This window comes from Hyla sarda, chromosome 11 (genome assembly GCF_029499605.1).
Source record: "Hyla sarda isolate aHylSar1 chromosome 11, aHylSar1.hap1, whole genome shotgun sequence".
NCBI classification, from domain to species: domain Eukaryota; kingdom Metazoa; phylum Chordata; class Amphibia; order Anura; family Hylidae; genus Hyla; species Hyla sarda.
Genome location: NC_079199.1, coordinates 103826476 through 103847446, shown reverse-complemented (window position 1 = coordinate 103847446; position 20971 = coordinate 103826476). Strand labels below are relative to the sequence as shown.

Below are 20971 nucleotides of genomic sequence, written 5' to 3'. Positions count from 1 at the left end.
CCCGGCTGCCTGTGGTTCTGTGCAGGAAAGGAGGTAAGTATGATATATATTTTGGTTTTTTTATTTTAGGTGGTAAGAGGGCCTACCTGCCTACTTGGTGGGGGACAACCTGAATACTGGTGGAACCTGCCTAGCATGAGACAACACCTGCCTACTGGCGAGACATACCTGCCTAATCGGGGCGACTACCTATCTACCTAATGGGGCAACCTAAATACTTATGCATCCAACAGATGTCAGCTTTTTTTTTCTCATTGCTTTTGTTGTTGTGGTAGGGTGTTGGGGGTGTAGTGTAGTTGGGGTGTTGCTTCGGTATATGAGGGGTTAATTTAACCCCTGTCACTCGTGACGCCAGGGTGAGGGTTAATATGCTGAGGTAAATCTTTGGCCTGTCGCCACCCTTCCCAGAAACGATAGGTGCATGCTTAAAAGAATGAAGGTCCACAATAGGGATGAACTTGAACTTGTATAAACTTTACTGAGGTACTTGCGGTACATCCAATTAACAGCAACAGTCTTAGCAATACAGTCTCTATGTAGTACGGCAATGATTGACAGATGCTGCGGACCATTAGCTTATCCAAAGAACTAGTAGAATTAGGATTGATGCAGAGATCCGTCCGGATTTAGGGGTCTGTTTAGGTCCGGTGATCTTGCAGACTTAACAGGGATTGAGATAACTCACAGTTTTGTAAGATGGCCGTTGCCGCAAGGCTTGGGCCTAGTCACTGCTGACGACAGCTGCGCAGATCCTCCTCTATCAGCAGCCCACGAGGAAAGAGCGCGATTAATGGCCGCCGCTCCCTTATATGGGCAGGGCCGTTTTGGATTGGTCCGAGTCAGCTGTCACTCACCGTTACAATGCATGGTGGGCGATCACCTGACTTCCTCCAAAGGTCCTTGAACCATAAAACCATAGAGTTTTGGAACGCATCACGTGACCCGCAGGTCCTGCGACACTACAACAAGGTAAGTACACTTTATTTACATATTTACACAGTGAATTTGAATAATTTAAATTATTAAAGGGGTGACAAGGGGCTAATTATAGATGAGGACCCCACCGGTAGCTAGGGACTCTGACTTTGGGGACCTCACCACAAGGTAACGGATGCAATCCGGTACCGGGACACCACATTGTGATACAAAGTACCGTGCATGTCGTGTTGATCATACGGTAAATCTATTTAAAGGGGTACTCCAGTGTAGAACAATTTTTGAACCTTCATCCCTGTGCTGTCTTCTTCCTGGTTGCTGGTGGTCGGCGCATCATGCGGCAAAAACGCATATGGTAATAAGCTGCAGCCAGGACTGGTGAAAGGATTTTTGTCACCCTAGGCAAAATCAAATTTTGCCACCCCCCTTAACCCCGCCCATTGGCCCATCCTTTGACACGCCCCACCTTACTACTGGGGTGACACACTGTAACAAGCCTCCTCCTCATGCTACTGGCTAGACGAGTGGTTTGGATACTGGTTGTCTAACTTGCTTGCAGCAGACAGAGCGGCGCCCCCATCAAGAGGGCGCTCTAGGCAGCTGCCTATTTTGCTTATAAGCAGAGCCAGCCCTGTGTTCATTTAGTTTACGCTGAAATCTGCAGCTTCAAATCTGTGCAGGATCCTGTACGTGTGAATAGACCCTGAAACTGAACACAAAAATTAGATTTTTTAAATTGCTCTGCAATAAACGACTGGCCAATAGGGGGAGCAGTAGTTCTATGGTTTATGCAGTAGTATTCTCATTTATTTATATTTTTTTACAGGATTTTGCAGGTCATCACATGAAAAGATCTGGGCTTCCAATATTTGTTGTGAAACATATTGTGCTTGTCTAAAAAACTGACCGATAAAGTCCATGGGGGAGATTTATCAAAACCTGTCCAGAGGAAAAGGTGCTAATTTTTATTATTATTGATAATAATATTTTTATTATTATTAATAATACAAAAAAAAATGTAAGTACACATTCACAGCTAGATGGTGATAGTTGCCATCAGTTTACCTAGGGCAGTGGTCTCCAAACTGTGGGCTTCCAGATCTTGCAAAACTACAACACCCAGCATGCCCGGACAGCATGGCTGTCCAGGCATGCTGGGAGTTGTAGTTTTGCAAATGTGGTATTTGAGGCAGAGCGGTTGTCCTGTTACTATATAACAGTATACATAATGCGGCTCCGCCTCCTCTTACAATTGTTGTATTCTCTGTATTGTCGATGTATTTGTCACGTAACCTCCCTCTGAACCCAAAGTCTAATCCCAAAGCAAACAGGAGGGTCAGGTTTTGTTCATTGACCTCGTATCGATTGTATACAAAGTATTGGTGCACAATGCCAGATTCGTTAGGACCGGTTATTAATTATCAGAACGCTGATAAGGCCCAATAAATAAGGCTGATAGATACAGAACTGCAGAAGAGCTAAAGTATAAGGGAGGAGGAGGACTGTTTATTGATGCAGAACTGCAGTGGAGCTATGGGGGAGGAGGAGGACTGTTTAATTATACCAAAATTCAGCAGAGCTATAGGGGAGGAGGAGGACTGTTTATGGATGCCGAAATGCAGAAGAGTTATGGGGGAAGAGGAAGACTGTTTATTGATACAGAAATGTAGCAGAGCTATGGGGGAGGAGGAGGACTGTTTATTGATGCCGAAATGCAGAAGAGTTATGGGGGAGGAGGAGGACTGTTTATTGATGCAGAAATGTAGCAGAGATATGGGGGAGGAGGAGGACTGTTTATTGATGCCAAAATGCAGAAGAGCTATGGGGGCGGAGGAGGACTGTTTATTGATACGAAACTGCAGTAGAGCTATTGGGGAGGAAGAGGACTGTTTATTGATGCAGAAATGCAGTAGAGCTATGGGTGAGGAGGAGGACTGTTTACTAATTCCACTGCAGCAGAGTTATGGGGGAGGACTGTTTATTGATGCCGAACTGCAGCAGAGCTATGGGGGAGGAGGAGGACTGTTTATTGATGCCGAACTGCAGAAAAGTTATGGTGGAGGAGGAGGACTGTTTATTGGTGCCAAACAGCAGCAGAGCTCTAGGGGAGGAAGATGACTATTTATTGATGCTGAAATGCAATGGACCTATGGGGGATGAGGAGGTGGACTGTTTATTAATTATGAAATGCAGCAGAGTTATAGGGGAGGAGGAGGACTGTTTATTAATGCCAAACTGCAGCAGAGCTATAGGGGAGGAGGAGGACTGTTTATTGATGCCAAAATGCAGCAGAGCTATGGGGGAGGAGGAGGACTGTTTATTGATACCGAACTGCAGCAGAACTATAGGGGAGGAGGAGGACTGTTTATTGGCACACATCTGGAGGGAAAAGTTGTGTCTTACTAAATTGCCCCCTCACTGGTGAGCATGGGTAGGATAACCCCCAATGTTTGGTTCAGGTCTCGTGCCCCCCTCTCCATTTCTCCCCCCCCTTCAGCTCTGGTCAGTGAGGGGGTTGGTCATCCTAGGGTCAGGGCCAATCATTTGCAGAGCATATTCTTCCCACGCAACATGTCCCCTCCCCTGTATCTTATAGTGCGATTTCGATGCACTTTCTTTCACTCTCCCCTCATTGGTATTGGATGTTGTCCCGCCCTCCCTCCACTGTTATATTTTCCTTTTTATTTTCTTGTTGTTTCTTTTGACATTTCTGGTGTTTCTTACTTGAAGTCATAGTGGGCGGTCAGAAAAGGCAAAGTTGTGGTCAGTTCAGTGATGTACCTGCACACGCCTCTTCACATAGACTTGCATTGAGGGGGTGTGGTGTGACGTCACGAGCCCCACCGCCTGCTCAAAGTGTTCAGAACAAAATGTTCCAAATGCTGGGGCAGTGGAGTACCATTTACACCATGGTTTGGGCAGCGGGATCCAGTGGGGGAATTTGAAAACCACCTATCTCCATATCCACACTGGATCCATGTCATATCTCATTAATTTCAGTCAGCTTTGGTCGGGTAATTTTCTGACTATTTACGGACCGTAGTCTACTGCACGAAAAAAAATACACAAGGGTCTGAAAATGATCGAATGGGAGTCCCTAGCTGACTCTGGTTTGCTCATTGAAACAAATGGGGTACAGCACAAATTCTCCTGCCAGATCCTGCTGCTGCATGCCCGAACCGCAGGGTGAATGCGCCCTAAGGATCTGGGCAACTGACAAGGGCCAAATAGTGATGTGTTTACGACTTGGTCAGAACATCTACATCTCAAGAACATCTCCATCGGTGATGAGTACTGACCAAAAATGTCCAAGGAAGGACAACTGGGGACAAGGCATAGGGTCATGGCGGTGAAGGCTAGCCGATCCTACAGAAGAGCTGCTGTAGAGCAAACTGCTAAAAACTTCCTGCTGCTGTACTGTATTCTCTTATATCCTGTGCTGTACTGGATTCTCTTATATCCTGTGCTGTACTGGATTCTCTTATATCCTGTACTGTACTGTATTCTCTTATATCCTGTGCTGTACTGGATTCTCTTATATCCTGTGCTGTACTGGATTCTCTTATATCCTGTGCTGTACTGTATTCTCTTATATCCTGTACTGTACTGGATTCTCTTATATCCTGTGCTGTACTGGATTCTCTTATATCCTGTGCTGTACTGTATTCTCTTATATCCTGTACTGTACTGTATTCTCTTATATCCTGTACTGTACTGTACTCTCTTATATCCTGTACTGTACTGTATTCTCTTATATCCTGTACTGTACTGTACTATCTTATATCCTGTACTGTACTGTATTCTCTTATATCCTGTGCTGTACTGGATTCTCTTATATCCTGTGCTGTACTGTATTCTCTTATATCCTGTGCTGTACTGTATTCTCTTATATCCTGTACTGTACTGGATTCTCTTATATCCTGTGCTGTACTGGATTCTCTTATATCCTGTGCTGTACTGTATTCTCTTATATCCTGTGCTGTACTGTATTCTCTTATATCCTGTACTGTACTGTATTCTCTTATATCCTGTACTGTACTGTACTCTCTTATATCCTGTACTGTACTGTATTCTCTTATATCCTGTACTGTACTGTACTATCTTATATCCTGTACTGTACTGTATTCTCTTATATCCTGTACTGTACTGGATTCTCTTATATCCTGTGCTGTACTGGATTCTCTTATATCCTGTACTGTACTGTATTCTCTTTTATATCCTGTACTGTACTGTATTCTCTTATATCCTGTACTGTACTGTATTCTCTTATATCCTGTACTGTACTGTATTCTCTTATATCCTGTGCTGTACTGGATTCTCTTATATCCTGTACTGTACTGTATTCTCTTATATCCTGTACTGTATTCTCTTATATCCTGTACTGTACTGGATTCTCTTATATCCTGTGCTGTACTGGATTCTCTTATATCCTGTACTGTACTGTATTCTCTTATATCCTGTGCTGTACTGTATTCTCTTATATCCTGTAGTGTATTCTCTTATATCCTGTACTGTATTATCTTATATCCTGTACTGTACAGGATTCCCTTATATCCTGTGCTGTACTGTACTCTTTTATATCCTGTACTGTATTCTCTTATATCCTGTGCTGTACTGTATTCTCTTATATCCTGTACTGTACTGTATTCTCTTATATCCTGTACTGTATTCTCTTATATCCTGTGCTGTACTGTATTCTCTTATATCCTGTGCTGTACTGGATTCTCTTATATCCTGTGCTGGACTGTATTCTCTTATATCCTGTGCTGTACTGTATTCTCTTATATCCTGTACTGTATTCTCTTATATCCTGTACTGTACTGTATTATCTTATATCCTGTACTGTACTGTATTCTCTTATATCCTGTACTGTATTCTCTTATATCCTGTGCTGTACTGTATTCTCTTATATCCTGTGCTGTACTGTATTCTCTTATATCCTGTACTGTATTCTCTTATATCCTGTACTGTACTGTATTATCTTATATCCTGTACTGTACTGTATTCTCTTATATCCTGTACTGTATTCTCTTATATCCTGTGCTGTACTGTATTATCTTATATCCTGTACTGTACTGTATTCTCTTATATCCTGTACTGTATTCTCTTATATCCTGTGCTGTACTGGATTCTCTTATATCCTGTGCTGTACTGTATTCTCTTATATCCTGTACTGTACTGTATTCTCTTATATCCTGTACTGTATTCTCTTATATCCTGTGCTGTACTGTATTCTCTTATATCCTGTGCTGTACTGGATTCTCTTATATCCTGTGCTGGACTGTATTCTCTTATATCCTGTACTGTATTCTCTTATATCCTGTGCTGTACTGTATTCTCTTATATCCTGTACTGTATTCTCTTATATCCTGTACTGTACTGTATTATCTTATATCCTGTACTGTACTGTATTCTCTTATATCCTGTACTGTATTCTCTTATATCCTGTGCTGTACTGTATTCTCTTATATCCTGTACTGTATTCTCTTATATCCTGTGCTGTACTGTATTCTCTTATAACCTGTGCTGTACTGTATTCTCACTATATCCTGCTTAATTACAGTCTCTCCCCTGCTCCCCCCTCCCTCCCCTTTCCTCATCCTTATCTATTTAGTTTATGTTCCTATAACAGGACAATTTATGGCCCATCTTAGTGTGAATTCTCCACATCTATTGCCTTAACCCCTGCATATTTGTGAGATGTAACCTGTGTCTTCTACTTGTGAGCTTAGATTTGCTTTGGACTTGATAAAGGGAGGAATCCCGAAAACTTCTCTACAAAATTCTGTTAGTCCAATAAAAAAGGTTATTACAAGATACTGCAACATTTTATGATTTTGCATAAATATATATATATATATATATATATATATATATATATTCATTCAGCATTTCAATCACAATTAGATTGTAAGCTCTGCAGTACCTGGAAGCGCTTCTCCCTGCACAAGGTCTCCTGTGTGTTTTATCAGGGAGTATTTATCAGGAGTAAATATACATTTCGCTGTATGTTGCGGATTGTAAACCTTATTATCTGCCAGATTTTTACCAGGACACTCCTGTCCCTGCTGTAAGGTCATTTCAAAGTCGGGTGGCATTTAACCTCTTACCTCCTGGGTGTGACAGGACACTTGATCTGACGTTAAGGTGAGCTCTCACACAGGGACCCTGAGTGTACACCCCAACCCACCTATATGTCATTACCTATGGTACTGCTATGGGATCCACAAGTGCCCCAGCCTGGTCAAGGTTGTCTCTAAGTCATGAATAAGAGGAGATGCCAATCATTTGACCTCCTTTTAAAGCTCTGGTTTTATTAATTATTAGACCTCGTCTTCTGTTTGTTTGCCTTTAGACTGAGGTAGCAATGTTTTTGTCCCTAATGTCCCTAGGTGACAACATCTAGGAGGGGGTCACCGGTTCTGCTTTAATAAACCATGGTTGTCTACACCCCACAAACCCCAACTATAAATGATGTAGTAGGGTGGGAGATTTGGGGGTCATTAAGCTTTGGGTCAAGGTACGGTGGGCAGCCTATTGCCCCATTTCCCCATGTACGTTGTAACCATGGAGGAGGAAACTGGACAGTGTTGGGGGTGGGATGAGGCGAACACGAGATGGCCTCTTCCTCCACATGGCTTCAGTCCACAAGGGGCTCCATTTTGACTTATTCTATGGTCTCTTTTCCTCTATGTTTCTTGGTGTTTAGGCTGGAGACTAAATGGCGTCTCTTCAGTGGATCTTCCTCTTTTGCCCCTTGTTGTCTCATCCTTCCTCTTTCCTGCTTCTCCTTTCTAGTTTCTTACTCTATGTTCTCCCTTGTCTCTCCCTGTCGTATTGTCTCAAGCTTCCTTTGCCTGTCTCTGTACCTCTCGAATATTTTGTACATTGTCTCTTTACCTCTTTTCATGACTCCCATCTTCTGTGTATGTCTCTGTACCTCTTGCACTCTCTGCCTCCCTCTCTGTACTGTCTGTTTATGACTCCCATCTTCTGTGTATGTCTCTGCCTCCCTCTCTGTATTGACTCTTTATGACTCCCACCTTCTGTGTATGTCTTTCTCCTCCTGTCTCTGTACCTCTCGAATATTTTTTGCATTGTCTCTCTACCTCTCCCTGCCCCCTCTCAGTACAGTCTCTTTATGACTCCCACCTTCTGTGCTGTCTCTCTACCTCTTGCGCTCTGTCTCTGTGTATGTCTCTGTCCTCCTGTCTCTGTACCTCTTGAATATTTCTTGCATTGTCTCTCTACCTCTCTCTACCTCTTGCACTCTCCCCTCTGTAGTCTCTGTCCTCCCGTCTCCCACACCTTGTTCTCTATAATAACACGGCAGGTTCTCAGGTGTTGTCTTCCTGTCAGGTGTCACACAACAATGTGACTCCACCTCCCAGGTTGTAATCCAGGAAGAGAGGAGTCAGATCCCTCAGTGATGGCTGCAGAGCGGACTCCCAGCAGGAGGAAGCAGTGCATATTCAGAAGGACTTTTCAGAGATTCCCCTTTGGGAAGTGTGAGCGCAGATGTCGCAGCAGCAGTTATGGTGAGTGGCACTACCAGATGTTATCACTGGGGCGGCGACAAGGAGCTGGCAGTACAAGTACTGGTGGTAAGGGGTTTCCTGTATGGGTACTAGTGGTTAACTCTGTTGTCATCCAGCACCAGTTCATGAGTCTGAATCTGTAGGAACAACAACTGCAAGAATCTTTATATGACCATCTACACCCCAAAAATACCCCCCAAAACTGAGGACTCCTCAATATGAACGAATACTGCCTGCACAGGAAACATCACACATAGGAAACACTGGATTGGCAGATATTAGCAGCACACACAATGGTCATGGAGCAGTGTTATAGTAGTTATATTTGTGGTGGCCCAGTAGGGGAGGTGTTACCCCCGTACCCTTGCTGTCCTGTCAGGCAGCCTCCTGCAGTGTCCTCTGAGCCTCCCTTGTACTTGTTCCCCCATTCACATATGTTTCACCAATTGTTCTATTATAAAACGTGTAAAGAGGTGTTATAACTTTAAGAAGGTTGTCATGTGAGTTGTCATGTGATTGTTACCCAGGAGGTACCAGTGACCAGGTGATCCCAGGGGTGACCTATGGGCTCCCTACTAGTCTCCCCCATATAAGCCCTGGGAGGAGTTAGCTCGCTCTCTTTCCTTGCTCTTTCTGCTAAGCTGAGGTCCAGTGCAGTCCAGTCTAGAGAGTCCAGAGTCAGAGGAGCCTCAAGTCCAGTCTGCAGAAACAAGAGGCTACAAGTAACCACAGTCTCAGTATTGTCAGTCACCAGTCACCATTTGTCAACTCAACATGGCCTGCATTAAATTGTATATATTAGCAGTATTATAGTAGTTATATTCTTGTATATAGGGGCAGTATTATAGTAGTTATATTCTTGTATATAGGAGCAGTATTATAGTAGTTATATTCTTGTATATAGGAGCAGTATTATAGTAGTTATATTCTTGTATATAGGGGCAGTATTATAGTAGTTATATTCTTGTATATAGGAGCAGTATTATAGTAGTTATATTCTTGTATATAGGGAGCAGTATTATAATATTTATATTCTTGTATATAAGGAGCAGTGTTATAGTAGTTATATTCTTGTATATAGGAGCAGTATTATAGTAGTTATATTCTTGTATATAGGAGCAGTATTATAGTAGTTATATTCTTGTATATAGGAGCAGTATTATAGTAGTTATATTCTTGTATATAGTAGCAGTATTATAGTAGTTATATTCTTGTATATAGTAGCAGTATTATAGTAGTTATATTCTTGTATATAGGAGCAGTATTATAGTAGGTATATTCTTGTATATAGGAGCAGTATTATAGTGGTTATATTCTTGTATATAGGAGCAGTATTTGGTAGATATATTCTTGTATATAGGAGGCAGTATTATAGTAGATATAGGAGCAGTATTATAGTGGTTATATTCTTGTATATAGGGGGCAGTATTATACTAGTTATATTCTTGTATATAGGGGGCAGTATTATAGTAGTTATATTCTTGTATATAGGAGGCAGTATTATAGTAGTTATATTCTTGTATATAGGAGCAGTATTATAGTAGTTATATTCTTGTATATAGGAACAGTATTATAGTAGTTATATTCTTGTATATAGGGGGCAGTGTTATAGTAGTTATATTCTTGTATATAGGAGCAGTATTATAGTAGTTATATTCTTGTATATAGGGGGCAGTATTATAGTAGATATATTCTTGTGAAGATCTGGTGAACTCCATGTCCAAGAGGCTTAAAGGGGTACTCTGTCCCTGGACATCTTATGCCCTATCCAAAGCATGTCTGCTCGTGGGGGTCTGGCCGCTGGTAACCCCCACAATCTCCAAGCAGCCGTGGTTGTGACATCACAAAATTGCCCCCTCCATTCATGTCTATAAGACGTCACAACCACAGCCACCCGAACCCAGCGTTTTGAACAAAAATGTCCCGAACACCAGGGTGTCCCAGCGGCGGGCCCCCTAGATCAGCCATCTTATTCCCTATCCTTTGGATAGGGGATAAGATGTCCAGGGGTGGAGAACCCCTTTATGGAAGTGCTGGAAAATAATGGTGGCCACACAAAATATTATAGACACTGGACCAAATTTGGACATTTCCACTTAGGGTTGTGCAGGTCGTGTATGTGAGATAGATAGATATGAGAGATTGATAGATATGAAATAGATAGATAGATAGATAGATATGAGAGAGATAGATAGATCTGAGATAGATAGATAGATATCCACAAGAACGGTCCAGCAGCACACCAATTATGATCATCAAGCTGTGTCTTTATTCAGCCTGGGACTAGTATAATGGTCTGCTTGCACCCACCTGCACCTGCTGTACTCTGGACCTGACATTGTGCTGATCTCCCTGTGGTTTCGCTAGATAGATAGATATGAGATAGATAGATAGATATGAGATAGATAATAGCTATGAGATAGATAGATAGATATGAGATAGATAGATAGATAGATAGATAGATGGAAAAAGTAGAAGGTAGCAGCACACCGTCAGGTCAAAAAGGGAGGTGGGTGCAACTCAGTGGGGATCCCAGGTCACAGGACTCCAAGCTTCATACAAGTAGAAAGAACACTGCAGCCCCCCAGGGATTGTGAAAAATTGTGGACAGAAGGCAACGTTTCAGCTGCTAACATGCTTGAGAAAGGCTGCATGTTAGCAGCTGAAACGTTGCCTTCTGTACTATAATGGAATAAACGCTATCCACGATTTTTCCCTTTCTAGTTAGATAGATAGGAGATATGAGATAGATAGATAGGAGATATGAGATAGATAGATAGATAGATAGATAGGAGATATGAGATAGATAGATAGATAGATAGGAGATATGAGATAGATAGATAGATAGGAGATATGAGATATGAGATAGATAAGATGACATTAGAGGCTTTTACACACTGTTATTAGGAGTCAGACAAGTCGGGGCAGATATAACATTATAAAACCTTTTTTCCTCTGGCTAAATCCAGGAGGTGCCAACATTGTAAACATTTTTCCAGGGAGACTATGACTTTAAACTGGGCGTGGTATGTTTGTGGGCGTGGTTTGTCATGGGCAGCATTTGGGGGGGGGGGGTAATTATTACACATTTGTCCCATAAGGACAGCATAGAGGGTCGGGCTCTTAGATGCCATTTGCTGTCAAGTTACAACTCTAATCCAGCTCCCAAAACTTATCCCAAATTTCTGACTCCAAAGCAGACACTGCCCTTTATTACTCAGTTCTCCTCGGGAGTCAGACCCCCATCAATCTGCTTGTTATCCTGCAGATAGGGAATAACTTAAAGAACAAGTCTTATGTCCGACATTATAGAAAAACTTGCGTCATTCCCGAATGGCCAAAGATTACCGAACGGCTCTCCCATAGAGACATATGGAGGGGGTGTGGCGCGGGTTGTGAGAGAGCCGGGGCTCTGTACAGACATTCACAGGGGGCCACAGTGCTCGCACCCCCTGCGATCTAAAACGTATCCCCTATCCAGCCCCCGAAAGAAATGCCACCCCCCCATTACTGACCCACCGCCAAACCGGTCATGCTGGAGGATGTTGCAGGCAGCAGAACATTCTCCACGGCGTCTCCAGACTCTGTCACATGTGCTGAGTGTGAACCTGCTTTCATCTGTGAAGAGCACAGGGCGCCAGTGGTGAATTTTCCAATCTTGATGTTCTCAGGCAAATGCCAAACGTCCTGCACAGTGTTGGGCTGTAAGCACAACCCCCACCTGTGGATGTCGGACCCTCATACCACCCTCATGGAGTCTGTTTCTGACTGTTTGAGTGGACACATGCACATTTGTGTCCTGCTGGAGGTCATTTTGCAGGGCTCTGGCAGTGCTCCTCCTGCTCCTCCTTGCACAAAGGCGGAGGTAGCGGTCCTGCTGCTGGATTGTTGCCCTCCTACGGCCTCCTCCACGTCTCCTGATGTACTTGCTTGTCTCCTGGTAGCGCCTCCATGCTCTGGACACTACGCTGACAGACACAGCAAACCTTCTTGCCACAGCTCGCATTGATGTGCCATCCTGGATGAGCTGCACTACCTGAGCCACTTGTGTGGGTTGTAGACTCCGTCTCATGCTGCAACTAGAGTGAAAGCACCGCCAGCATTCAAAAGTGACCAAAACATCAGCCAGGAAGCATAGGACCTGAGAAGTGGTCTGTGGTCACCACCTGCAGAACCACTCCTTTATTGGGGGTGTCTTGCTGATTGCCTATAATTTCCACCTGTTGTCTGTTCCATGTGGAATTGATTGTCAATCAGTGTTCTTCCTGAGTGGACAGTGGGATTTCACACAAGTGTCAGTGACTTGGAGTTACATTGTGTGGTTTAAGTGTTCACTTTATTTTTGTGAGCAGTGTTGTTTGTGCGTAAACAAAGAACAAAATACAGATCATGCCTGACAATGAAATGGATCCCAGTGTAAGTACCCACCCACTAAACAGTGCCGTAGAGAAAGCCCCCAAAATAGTGCCATCTAGATAGAAAACAGCGTAATGCAGATTGCGCTCCAATAAATAGCCCCATATAGATAGCGCCTATTACAATACCTTACAACAAATAGTGCCGTCAAGATAGTGCCCTAACAATGCCCCTCAATAAATACCATAATAGAGATAGTAACTCTGTGCCCTGCAAAAAAAAAGATCCATAAAGACAGAAAGCATCCACTAGCGAATATATATATAACAATATATATATATATAACAATGTAGATGGTTTTCTGGGTTGGGGGGGTGGGGGGTGGTTTGCTGAATACTTTGCCCATAAATAATAGTTCTAAGGCCTCCTTACAAAATTGACTACACTCATTTATAATTTTCCCAGAATGCAGTACCACTCCCATCCAGCGGGTGCAGCATTGTGCATTGCAGTCATTGGAGAATGTCTTGAAATGTATGAAAATTCTATATAAGATGCCGAGCAATAAACAGTTAATAGTCCACCCCCCTCTCGGTCATGGCGCTGATTCCTAACTCTCAGCGGTGAAAAGTAGTCTGACCGGTTTTCCCAGCGGTGATGGCTGACACAAAAGACGGTCTTCTAAACATCCCCAGGGCTTCGCGATGCCAAATTAGGAACTCCGCAACCAGTACATTCCGCTGCCATCTTGTGGCTGTAAATGGCGGGTCCTCTCATAGTCTCTGCCCTGGGGGTGTCATCTATGATCACCCTCCATAACAATGCCATACTAGATCCCTTTAGGACAGCGGTCTTCAAACTGTAGACCTCCAGAAGTTGCAAAACTACAACTCCCAGCATGGGAGTTGTAGTTTTGCAACATCTGAAGGTCCACAGTTAAAGGGGTACTCCGGTGGAAAACTTTATTTCTTTTTTAAATCAACTGGTGCCAGAAAGTTAAACAGATTTGTAAATTACTTCTATAAAAAAATCTTAATCCTTCCAGTACTTATTAGCTGCTGAATACTACAGAGGAAATTCTTTTCTTTTTGGAACACAGAGCTCTCTGCTTACATCACGAGCTCAGTGCTCTCTGCTGACACCTCTGTCCATTTTAAGAACTGTCCAGAGTAGTAGAAAATCCCCATAGCAAACATATGCTGCTATGGACAGTTCCTAAAATGGACAGAGGTGTCAGCAGAGAGCACTGTGCTTGTGATGTCAGCAGAGAGCTCTGTGTTCCAAAAAGAAAAGAAATTCCTCTGTAGTATTCAGCAGCTAATAAGTACTGGAAGGATTAAGATTTTTTTTATAGAAGTAATTTACAAATCTGTTTAACTTTCTGGCACCAGTTGATTTAAAAAATAAATAAATAAATAAAAAAGTTTTCCACCGGAGTACCCCTTTAACAGATCACTGCTGTAACTATAAAAGTTACTATGGTTACCAGAGGTTGAGGAGGCCACAAGAAAAAGATGGTGGCATTTTGCGTTCCACATGGGTTCTCTGATATATATGGCGGTATTATTAATACCCTCAGGTATTGCTACTTATGCCGCGGTTTCAGTTTCCTATCATTAGGTTAGGGGACGGCCATCTTGTTTCTGGGAGATGACCCCCAGGAGTAGATACCAAGCCTCTCTCTACCACCCTAAATTGTGTCTTCTTTCTTCTAGATGTCCACCATGCTGACGTGTCACCGTCGAAAACCAGCGAAAAATGGTCGCCCACGGAGCGCTCCGTCTCTGGGTTCAGCATCCACCAGGCTGGCCACAGAGGGGGGGTGGAGCGAGCAGCGAGCAACAACAACGCGCAACCGGCAAACACCAACATCTTCAATGGTGGATACGAGGGTGACGTGGAGCTGGAGCCGGTCTCAACCATTCGCGTGTCTGAACTGCCGCCATCTCCACACATGCGGCTCGCCCATCCCCACATACACGCCATGCAGAGCCATCGGGACGTAGAACGACCGGACACAGATTCTGCTTACTCTTCTATGTCCTATCGCGGAGAGCAACATCAACACGAGGCAGCGTCTCCTCCATCACCCAGCATCTCCAGTATGGGTGAGTGTCCTGCGTAATGTTCTGCAGATCTGTAGAGAGGTCAATGGTGTAATAGTCTGCAGGATATATCACTATGTATCTATAGAGGTCAGAGGTGTAATAATCTGCAGGATATATCACTATGTATCTATAGAGGTCAGAGGTGTAATAATCTGCAGGATATATCACTATGTATCTATAGAGGTCAGATGTGTAATAATCTGCAGGATATATCACTGTATCTATAGAGAAGACAGAGGTGTAATAATCTGCAGAATATATCACTATGTATCTATAGAGAGGTCAGAGGTGTAATAGTCTGCAGGATATATCACTATGTATCTATAGAGAGGTCAGAGGTGTAATAATCTGCAGGATATATCACTATGTATCTATAGAGGTCAGAGGTGTAATAATCTGCAGGATATATCACTATGTATCTATAGAGGTCAGAGGTGTAATAATCTGCAGGATATATCACTATGTATCTATAGAGAGGTCAGAGGTGTAATAGTCTGCAGGATATATCACTATGTATCTATAGAGAGGTCAGAGGTGTAATAATCTGCAGGATATATCACTATGTATCTATAGAGAGGACAGAGGTGTAATAGTTTGCAGGATATATCACTATGTATCTATAGAGAGGTCAGAAGTGTAATAGTCTGCAGGATATATCACTATGTATCTATAGAGAGGTCAGATGTGTAATCTGCAGGATATATCACTATGTATCTATAGAGAGGTCAGAGGTGTAATAGTCTGCAGGATATATCACTATGTATCTATAGAGAGGTCAGAGGTGTAATAATCTGCAGGATATATCACTATGTATCTATAGAGGTCAGAGGTGTAATAATCTGCAGGATATATCACTATATCTATAGAGAGGTCAGAGATGTAATAATCTGCAGGATATATCACTGTGTTATAGTGTCTTATAAAATGCCTCCAGTCTATTCTCCCTCATATGTACAGTAGATTGTATATTTTGGGCACCGCTATGGGGTTCACCATTGCCCCTCTTCAACTCCTGCTCGGCCATCTTGTCTGATTTGTTCTTTTATAATATGAATCTCTAACACTGTGTAACTAAATCTTTGACTCTTTATAGAGACGGATGTGGGAGTTGACCCTGAGACGGGTGAGCGCGCCATGGAGTAGCAGTAAGATGCTGCAGTCAGAGCAGGAAGATTAGATGGAGAAAAACATTCATCCTGGGCATAAAAAACATTAAGGACCCAAACATGATGATGGCGACCGAACATTCTGCTGCCGGGGACAGTGATACGTCAGTCACTTCTGGTCCTGTCATCTCCACGCACTGAACGTCAGCCCGCTATGGGGCAACATACCTGTACTCTGTCGGATGGCGCCACGTGTGAGGGTTAGGAGGATTCCTCAGCCTTCTCTATAGGAAACCGAGACATCACATCAACTCCATCACTGTGCCCCTGGCAACCAATCACAATCTTCTATTAAAGATGATGGATTCCGATAGGTTGCTATGGCGGTAAGGAGTGGACAGATGAGGACGCTATGTAGTGATTTTTGCTTTGTTTGTGTGGAGGGAAAATGAGACGTTTTTTTTAGCTTGTTACAGAAGCAACATATAACCATTTCATACTTTTGAGACTCGAGGACTTAAAGGGGTACTCCATTGGAAAACATTTTTTTCAACTGGTGCCAGTAAGTTAAGCAGATTTGTAAATTACTTCTATTTAAAAATCTTAATCCTTCCAGTACTTATCAGCTGCTGGATGCTCCACAGGAAGTTGTGCAGTTCTTTTCAGTCTGACCACAGTGCTCTCTGCTGACACTTCTGTTCATTTTAGGAACTGTCCAGAGTAGGAGCAAATCCACATAGAAAACCTCTCCTGCCCTGGACAGTTCCTGATATGGACAGAGGTGTCAGCAGAGAGCACTGTAGTCAGACAGAAAGGAAATTCAAGAAGTAAAGAGCTTCCTGTGGATCATACAGCAGCTGATAAGTACTGGAAGGATTAAGATTTTTATATAGAAGTAATTTACAAATCTGTGTAACTTTCTGGCACCAGTTGATTTAAAAAAAATTTTTTTTTTCCAGTGGAGTACCCCTTTAAAGAATTTATCCTGTTTTAAATTAAAGGGGTACTTCGGAGGAAAAAAATGTTTTGAAATCAACTGGTGGCAGAAAGTTATACAGATTTGTAAATTACTTCAATATAAAAATCTTAATCCTTCCAGTACTTATTAGCTGCTGTATGCTCCACAGGAAGTTGTGTAGTTCTTTCCAGTCTGACCACAGTGCTCTCTGCTGACACCTCTGTCCATGTCAGGAACTGTCCAGAGCAGGAGAGGTTTGCTACGGGGATTTGCTTCTACTCTGGACAGTTCCTGACATGGACAGAGGTGTCAGCAGAGAGCCATGAGGTCAGACTGGAAAGAACTACACAACTTCCTCTGGAGCATACAGCAGCTGATAAGTACTGGAAGGATTAAGATTTTTATATAAAAGTAATTTACAAATCTGTATAACATTATGGCACCAGTTGATTTAAAAACACTTTTTCCCCCAGAGTACCCCTTAAAAGAAGGGGGGATCCTGCTATCTTTTTGTGAGATTCTCTTTGTTCAGCAGAACAATATATAAGATCTGCTGTGGGCAACAAAGAGAACCTTCCTATAAGACGATAACCCCCCAGTTTGTAGATACAAGCAGATCATGTGATCTTACCTTGTATTATGTCTTGTGAGACTGGGAACCGCCAGGGGGACCAAAATAGTGGCCCACAAAGTTTATTGATAATAAAATGGAGATCCCCTTTAAATTCCTGTACAGACACATACAATCCCCTGAGGTTACAGCTTAAGGACAATAGGGGGCACCATGGACACGTAGTTCAACTATCACTTGGACTGTGTTCCCTTTGAAACTGAATTACTGTCCTTGCTGCGGTTTAGCTGCAAATTTACAGAATTACACCGAAAAAAAAGTGTGAACGCACCCAAACCGGGAACTTTTCTTTACTGTTACAGATGGGAACACTGGTTTTTATAGTTTGAAAAATAAAATATTTCACTTTATGAAACATTGAATTTCGCTTTATTTTATAATCCCTGAAATTAAAAAAACATTTACTCCAATTACATCTGGAGCTGCATCCACAATTAGGCCTCTTGCCCGTATACCCAGCCTACAGCGCACACTATAGCAATATCCAAGAATCAGGGCTGGCATTAAGGTGGGGCAAACCGGGCAATTGCCCAGGGCCCCTTGTGGGCTGCTCAGTGGCAGAACCGGGGGGGGGGGGGGGGGGAGGGCCATTGCCCCCCCTGAGATTAATTTCCCCCCTCACATTCAGGACATCCCTGTGTCCCCAAAGATCTTTTCTGGACACAAGGATGTCCCGGGAGGTAGCGCATGCAGGGACGTCACTGAAGTCCCGTGCGTGCGCCCATAGGAACGGAGGAGTGGAGCATCGAGGAAGAGGACGCGCGCTGGCCAGCTTGTTAAGTTACCAGCTGCACGTCCTCTTCGGTGCTCCGACCACCACTTCTCCAGGCCCAGGACCTACTGCTATGGCCTATAGGCCCAGGGGTGTGGAAATTAAAAAGTAAGTCCACCCCATTCCCCCTTCAGGAAAGTATGTCCCTTTAGCAGGTAGGTGCGTCCCCTCATCAGGTAGGTAGGGCTCTCCTAGTAAGTAAATAATGCCCCAGATAGATATGTCCGTCCACCCCAGTTGGTAGGAAGGGTGGGCTCCCTCAGTAGGCAGACAGAGCCCCAGACAGATTTGACCCCCATTAGGTAGAGCTCCCCCATATGTAGACAGGTCCGCAGATAGATATGACCCTCATCATGTAGGGCTCCCCAGTAGGTACACAGACCCCATATAGATATGACCCCCATCATGTAGGGCTCCCCAGTAGGTACACAGACCCCCATATAGATATGACCCCCATTAGGTAGAGCTCCCCCATATGTAGACAGGTCCGCAGATAGATATGACCCCCATCATGTAGGGCTCCCCAGTAGGTACACAGACCCCCATATAGATATGACCCCCATCATGTAGGGCTCCCCAGTAGGTACACAGACCCCCATATAGATATGACCCCCATCAGGTAGGGCTCCCCAGTAGGTAGAAAGGCCCCTAGATAGATATGACCCCCATCATGTAGGGCTCCCCAGTAGGTACACAGACCCCCATATAGATATGACCCCCAACAGCTAGAGCTCCCCAGTAGGTAGAAAGGCCCCTAGATAGATATGACCCCCATCATGTAGGGCTCCCCAGTAGGTACACAGACCCCATATAGATATGACCCCCATCATATAGGCCTCCCCAGTAGGTACACAGACCCCATATAAATATGACCCCCATCAGGTAGAGCTCCCCAGTAGGTAGAAAGGCCCCTAGATAGATATGACCCCCATCATGTAGGGCTCCCCAGTAGGTACACAGACCCCCATATAGATATGACCCCCATCATGTAGGGCTCCCCAGTAGGTACACAAACCCCATATAGATATGACCCCCATCAGGTAGAGCTCCCCAGTAGGTAGAAAGGCCCCTAGATAGATATGACCCCTGGCAGGTAGGGCTCCCATTTAAACAATTATACCACCTAAGTCAGTGTTCTTCCACCAGGGTGCCTCCAGCTGCTGGGAGTTGTATTTTTGCAACAGCTGGAGGCATCATGTTGGGCTGCACTGCCCTGAGTAGATAGGTTAACCCCTAGTGGTAGGTATGTCCTCCCTTAAGTAGTAAGTAGCCAAGTTTGAGTAGGTAACGCACCTCTACTTACATCTCCCGGTTCCCTGCAGGGACTTTTTGGCGGTGGTGAGTGATGAGTGATGACATCACAAGCGCCGCATAGGACGTCAGCGTCCCAGCGTCCTGCGCAGCACTTGCGATTACATCACTCACCACGAACACCACCGCCAGGAAGGTTCGCTATAGGCTGCATCATCCAGCTGTGGTCTATAGCAGTTTAGTGACGGGGCCCGTCATGTGACTTCTCCCGGCATTTAGCGCTGCTTGCCCGAAGTATTCACCTGCCTGGTGCCCAGAACTGCATGTCCCGGGCATCGGCCGCTACATTTCCCACATCCCTGAGGCCATAGCAGCAGATCGTGACCCCGGACCAGAGGAGCGGTGGTCGGAGCACTGAAGGGGGGCAGTACAGACATACAGCCTCCAGCCATACACTGTATATAGCAGAAGGCTGTATGTCTATGGGGGCCACTGCCTACCAAATGTGGGGGAACTATACTGCCAACCTAATGTGGGGGAACTATACTGCCAACCTAATGTGGGGGAACTATACTGCCAACCTAATGTGGGGGAAACTATACTGCCAACCTAATGTGGGGGAACATAATGCCAACCTAATGTGGGGGAACATAATGCCAACCTAATGTGGGGGAAACTACAACCTAATGTGGGGGAACTACAACCTAATGTGGGGGAAACTATACTGCCAACCTAATGTGGGGGAACTACAACCTAATGTGGGGGAAACTATACTGCCAACCTAATGTGGGGGAACTACAACCTAATGTGGGGGAAACTATACTGCCAACCTAATGTGGGGGAAACTATACTGCCAACCTAATGTGGGGGAACTACAACCTAATGTGGGGGAAACTATACTGCCAACCTAATGTGGGGGTACTATACTGCCAACCTAATGTGGGGGAACTACAACCTAATGTGGGGGAAACTATACTGCCAACCTAATGTGGGGGAACTACAACCTAATGTGGGGGAAACTATACTGCCAACCTAATGTGGGGGAACTACAACCTAATGTGGGGGAAACTATACTGCCAACCTAATGTGGGGGTACTATACTGCCAACCTAATGTGGGGGAACTACAACCTAATGTGGGGGAAACTATACTGCCAACCTAATGTGGGGGAAACTATACTGCCAACCTAATGTGGGGGAACTACAACCTAATGTGGAGTCTTTACTGTCAACCTAGTGTGGGGGATCTATACTGCACCTAAAATATAAAATTGTACTATTCTGATCCCTATAACTCTTATTTTCCTGTATATGATG

General features: G+C 44.0%; 1 protein-coding gene across 10 annotated transcripts in view; it reads left to right on the top strand.

Moving 5' to 3' along the window:
* Window positions 1-16620, top strand: part of TMEM79 (transmembrane protein 79) — a 55685-nt gene extending 39065 nt beyond the window's left edge. For all 10 annotated transcript variants that reach the window (XR_008848656.1, XR_008848651.1, XR_008848654.1 and 7 more), the window contains 2 exons: window positions 14546-14938; window positions 16032-16620. The gene's annotated coding sequence lies outside the window, so the exon portion shown is untranslated. The remainder of the gene's footprint in view (window positions 1-14545; window positions 14939-16031) is intronic.
* Window positions 16621-20971: the final 4351 nt, after the last annotated feature.